This window comes from Lampris incognitus, chromosome 15, assembly GCF_029633865.1.
Source record: "Lampris incognitus isolate fLamInc1 chromosome 15, fLamInc1.hap2, whole genome shotgun sequence".
Classification (NCBI taxonomy): domain Eukaryota; kingdom Metazoa; phylum Chordata; class Actinopteri; order Lampriformes; family Lampridae; genus Lampris; species Lampris incognitus.
In genome coordinates, this window is record NC_079225.1 from 21,098,274 (window position 1) to 21,104,374 (window position 6,101).

Here is a 6,101-nt window from a genome sequence, read left to right on the forward strand (position 1 = left end):
CGCGCGCACACACACACACACACACACACACACACACACAAACATGCATAAACACACAGTTTTGTTTGAACAGATACAGGCAGAGATGGGAAGGCAGATCAGGATCGCTTTTTATTGCCTGGCAGATTTTATGTGGGAGTTGTACGTTTGCCACCACTTTTGCAGGAGATAACGTGCCTTAGTTTGTGTGTGTGTGTGTGTGTGTGTGTGTGTGTGTGTGTGTGTGTGTGTACTGTTAACAGTGAATAGTGTCTTATGCCCATGCATGCAATTCCAGGTCCTCACTGGTTCTTCCCTTCCCATCCAGTCCCTGTGAGAGGAGCAAAGCTATCTAGGCTGACTACAGTGAGCTTTTAGTTTTTTTTTAGTTTTTTTTTTAGTTTGTGTGGTTGTGAGGGGACTTCTCCTGGATCGCCACCTTGCCGTGGTGGAGAAGCTTGCGTGTATCAATAATCCCAAAAGCTATGCCATCCGGAGCTTGGCTTCTGGTAGGCTCCCCCAAGGTGGACAGGTCAAGGGGGAGGTTCCAGGCAAAGCACGATCCAACAAAGACCTCAACAGCAGAACTGGCGGAAGATGTCTCCTGGTCACAACGGCAGTGAAGCCGGATGAAGGCCGCAACAGAGGGTGGTCCCCAATCGTCTTGGTTCTCCATGCCATTGGACTCTGGCCACCCCCCTGCCAAGGACCACATGGTGGCTGCAGGCGCATCAGCCACTCCACTTGAAAAGCTGTCACGCGTAGGCATCCTCCCATTATTCGGCTCCAGGATTGGCCTCTACGCCCACCCGAGGACCCAGAGGGATCCAGAGGAAGGATGGTCATACTCCACCCTGAGTGACCGCCAATGATGAGGGACCTCATGTATGTGCGCAGGAAGAGACTGTGCATGTGAATGAGAGCCTTAATTGTGCACTAAGTATTGAACAGAGGGAGTGGGGGGGGCTGCATGTTGTCCACAAAACCCCCCCATGACGCTTAAGACTTAGTGAAAGAGTGACGGCACCCCGTTTCTTACCACCATCCCCTACTCATACAGAGGAGCAGAGATTTCAGTGGCAGCAACATGAATATGAGGTGGTGCAGAAACTAGCAATTTGTATGATTGCACAATAAATAAAACCCTCTTTCTCATCGAGCTAATGGCTAACCTAGTAATGATAATCGGCCCATGGAAAGTATTTGCTACACCGCAGTAATTAACATTATTAATGACTGAATCATTCCTCAGTGTACTTTAGCGATTGCCTAGAGTGCTGCTCAGGTCTGCTGTGCCCGAGCATTACATAATTCAAACATTACTCCTTGCCTCTATAAAACCTAATGGATGCGCTATCAAAGCGAGCGGGCCCATCCAGCAAACACACCACGGAGCCGTTGACACACAATTGTAGTACTCTGTCCCTGGTGCCGAAGCTGCGGCGTTGTTGGGAGATTACGTTTTAGCGCCATGCATGCAGTTTATCAATATACTACGTATTAGCAATGGGGCATTTTCACTCTCAGGCTATAAATAGCCAACTATGCCACGACTTGACCTTCTTGGGGCCCCATGTAGCAACAGGTGGCTGCAGACTTTTCAAAAAAGCAACATCTGTTCTTGTGGAGAAGTGAACAAACATCTCCCCTGCTCTCATCTACTGAGAACCAGACTGAGCACACTGTCCATTAGCTGCCCTCACCTTTGCTCCAATTCACAAGCGGCGTGTGACGGAGGCCTCAGTGCTTGATGTCCCATTGGGCATGTCTTTACGCTCCGGTAGGGCGGTCCGCAATTTCTCTTTTAAAGATGAGCTGTCGAGAAAGGTAATTGAATATAACTATCAGGGAAGAGCAGAGGTGCCTATGGTAGAATTTAATGTGAAAACAACAACAACTTCTGAACGGGGGACAAAAGGAGCATTGCCTTACACCGTGTGTAAACCCGTTTTGTGGGAGGCAGTATGTCTAAACCTATTAACCAGGCTCTTACATGTCCCACAGCCTGGTCGGGCCCCCGATGTCGTCATCAGGGCCAAATCTGTTTAAACAGGCTGTTGATAAACCACTGTGTCTGAGGCTACCAGGACCACACACAACCATCTCTCTCTCTCTCTCTCTCTCTCTCTCTCTCTCTCTCTCTCTCTCTCTCTCTCTCTCTCCTCTCTGTATAGCTCTCCCTCTCTGCTCTCTCTCTCTCCTTTCTGTATCTCTGTCTCTCTGCTCTCTGTATCTCTGTGTCTCTCTCTGCTCTTTGTATCTCTGTCTCTCGCTCTCTCTCCCCTCTCTCCCCTATCTGTATCTCTGTCTCTCTGCTCTCTGTATCTCTGTCTGTCTGTATCTCTCTATTTTGCTCTCTCTCCTCTCTGCTCTGTATCTCTCTCTGCTTTCTGTATCTCTCTCTCTCTCTCACCTCGCTCTCTCCTCTCTGTATCTCTATATATAAATCTCTCTCTCCTCTCTGCTCTCTGTATCGCTCTCCCTCTCTTCTCTCTGTATCTCTCTCCCTCTCTGCTCTCTGTATATCTCTCCATCTTTGCTCTCTGTATATCTCTCTCTTACACACACATATACATTCTTATACTTTGTATTCTATCTCTGTGATTTCTTTGTGAGAAATTCTATCTTTGTGATGACCCCACATGACGATATTCATTCCTTAATTCTAACCTTAACCATCATAACTACATGCCTAACCTTAACCCTTGACCTAACCCTAACTCTAACCTTACCCCTAAACCCAAATCCTAGCCCCTTAAAGAAGTGAGGCCCAGCCAAAATGTCCTCACTCTGAAAAATGTCTTCTTTCTTATGGTTAAAAACTCAAACTGTAACTAACAAAGAACAAGAGAACACACACACACACACACACACACGCACACACACACACTGCATAAGATTTGCATGGTTTTTATAGATTCAGGAAAGAAAAGCTGATCCTTGAAGCACATTTTCCTGTTCCCTGTGCTAACAAACTCCGCAAATCATGTGCATGCAGCTGAAGGGCAGCAGGCAGAGAGGATCTACCTGAAGGCTTCGACACTGTGAATTTGTTGTCAGGGCCATTTGGTTGACCTGTGGTAGGACTCCAAGGTAAGTGTAATTTACCTCATTGAAAAAACAAAACAAAACACTTCGCTATCGTAGCGAATGACATATCGTTCAAAACTTAACAAGCAAATCGTCATTTGGATTTTTCAGCGGGAAGGGAAGATGTAGCCTACCGAGGGTACAGGACTAAATAGCAGAGTGGATTTGACCACACACACACGCACAAACAAGATTTAAATGTGCCTTGGTGCAAATTGAAGCCATTTTTCCGGGGCGGGCTGCTGGCGGACGCACCTGCGCCCCGGAAGCGGAAGTAAACCAGAGAGGACAGCGGACGCGAGACGCAGACTTTCTTTTGCACTAGTTTTATTAATGTACTTCTTCTGGTAGAAAATTTACATCATAGACAGTACAATACAAAATATAAAAGGACTCACAGTACTGACCAATACAAACTCTGACACATAATAGGCTTTATGCAATACTGCTTTGGCATTTCAAAAAAAACGATCAATAAAGTGCAAGATTTCCATTCCTTTTCTCATTTAAGTAGTACATTCGTATGCTTGTTTTCTCTTTTCACACACACACACACACACACAAAAAGTTTTTGCTCACAGCGTTTGAAATCTCATCCTAAATTGTGTTGAGACAGGATAAAGTGCAGATATGCGTAAGATATACATTGTGAGCGTCGCGCCCCCCTTTGATAGTTCTCGTTAAGCATCACTGTCACATAGAAGCGGATTGTCAATGGTCAGGTGACGCCTCTCCCTTCACTCCCCCCCCCCAAGCGCGCGCGCGCAAACACACACATACACACACACACACACACACACACACACACACACACACACACACACACACACACACACACACACACACACACACACACAGAGCCCTGACCCCCTAGACCTCGCTGGGCGACCGGGAGCGGTAGGCTCCGTTGGCCTGAGAGCAGCCGCAGAAAAGCACGAAGAGGGAGCGCTGGATCTCTGCGTTTCGGTAGGCGTAGATGATGGGGTTGATCATGGAGTTGTAGGTGGCCGGCAGCAGCGTGGCGTACGTGTACACCGACGGGTACTCTCTCTCGCCCACCAGGCAGTAGATGGCGAAGGGCAGCCAACTTGCGCCGAACGTGCCCAGTATGATGGCCAGCGTAGAGACCCCCTTCTTGGTGGCCACGTAGTGCGACGTCGTGAAGAAGTGCTGCTGCAGGGCGATCTGGTGCGCGTGGCGGCACACGATCTTGCAGATCTTGAAGTAGAGAGTCAGCATCAGCACGAAGATGACAAAGAAAGAGGTGGCCAGCAGAGTCAGGTTTACTGCGGGTCAGCGGGCGAACGATGCTGCACGACTCCGGCTGGTCAAGGCAGTTCCAGCCGAGCACGGGTAGCAGGCCCAGGCACAACGGACACCCCCCACGTGCCTATCAACATCACATGCACACACTGCAGAGTCTTCCTCCGAGAAGTAAGTCAGAGCGTTGTACAGAGAGAAGTACCGGTCCACCGTGATGGCCAAGAGGCTGCTAACCGATGCCGTGAAGGAGGCCACCAAGAAGCCCACGGTGATCAGGCTGATCGTCTCAGAGGAGATCACGTACTGGAACACGAAGTTCAGGATTAATCCCATACCGGGCCAGTAGGTCCGCCGTGGCCAGGCTGCCGATCAGCACGAACATGGGAGTCCTTAAGCTCGGCGTGTAGAAGATGATCGCCACCACGATGGCGTTTTCGCAGGCGATCACGGTGCCTGACATGCAGAGCAAGATGTCCCATGGGTTGACGGGTAAGTTCAGCGGGGGGCGGTGGAGAACTCCAGGCTGCTGTTTTGCTCCGGAGACTCGGCTTCCATCCAGGTAGCAGCCGCTCCTCCCGCACCGGCCGCCGAGGAGTCGTTGACGGTCAGCGACTCGTTCATATCTCGGCCCCGTTTGCGCCTGTCCTGCAGAGAGCACAACCGTAAACAGACAGGGGGTTATTATTTTTGTTTGTTGTTGTTGTTGATTTTGTTTGCAAGTAAAGCAAAAAAACAAACAAACATGGAAAACATTTACCGCTTAAACTTGCACACGTTTCTGCAGTTTGCTGGTTCGCATTGCACAACTGTTTGTTAAATGAAAGTTACTTGAAGCACGAGTCGTTTAAGTGAATAGCTGTGAACTTTGTGCACGGGCGGAGAGTGTGCCGTCGCTGTCCGCGGTACTGAAACTCTCCGCCAGTCAAACACACAGCCTACACACGCAGTCTGTGGTGTTCATAGACAGTCATACATGTGCAAAATCTAAACCAAAGCAAAGCATAGTATAGGACATACCTCCTGCGAGGAACGAGCAAGCAGAGATTTCAGTGAAACTGGAGCCTCTCGATGGCGTGCTATCAAAAAAAAAAACACAAGGCGACTGTCCTCCTCAGACCCTCCTCAGACCCTCCTCAGGTGAAGCCCTTGATTTTGTTCTGTTTCCCACGCATGGGAGAAACACCCCGGGCCGGGTCGACGTGGAGCATTGGCCGCTCAGCTAAAGGAGGAGGAGGAGGAAGAGGAGGAGGAGGTGAAGGAGAAGAGTGTGAGGAGGGTCGCCGATGGCGCGCAGCAGCCACACTATCAGGACTGACGGGACGCGCGGGGACCGCTATAAAACCAAGTGACGTCAGGATTTATGATCTGAAACGAAGAGGGAGAATACAGGAGGGGGGAGAGACAGACAAAGAGAGAGAGAGAGAGAGAGAGAGAGAGAGAGAGAGAGAGAGAGAGAGAGAGAGAGAGAGAGAGAGAGAGAGAGAGAGAGAGAGAGAGAGAGAGAGAGAGAGAGAGAGAGAGAGAGAGAGAGAGACCGCCCCTCGATCACATGCCTAAAGATAAAACACGTGTCAGACCAGGCTTCTTCCCTGCCTGGCACGGGGGGTGGGGGGGGCGTATATGGACTCCCACCTCTGTAAACCCAACACACGGGTTATGCGTGCTCTCTCTCCGCCTTCCCATTCAGAAATGTTAAATGTCCTCAAATCCTTTTCTTTCTTTTCTTTTTTCTCGCTGAACCCCGGCTGCCTATTTACTCCGACGACACC

General features: G+C 49.6%; 1 pseudogene; it reads right to left on the reverse strand.

The window, feature by feature from the left end:
- Nucleotides 1–3,939: 3,939 nt before the first annotated feature.
- On the reverse strand, nt 3,940–4,953 carry LOC130125484 (G-protein coupled receptor 6-like; annotated as a pseudogene).
- Nucleotides 4,954–6,101: the final 1,148 nt, after the last annotated feature.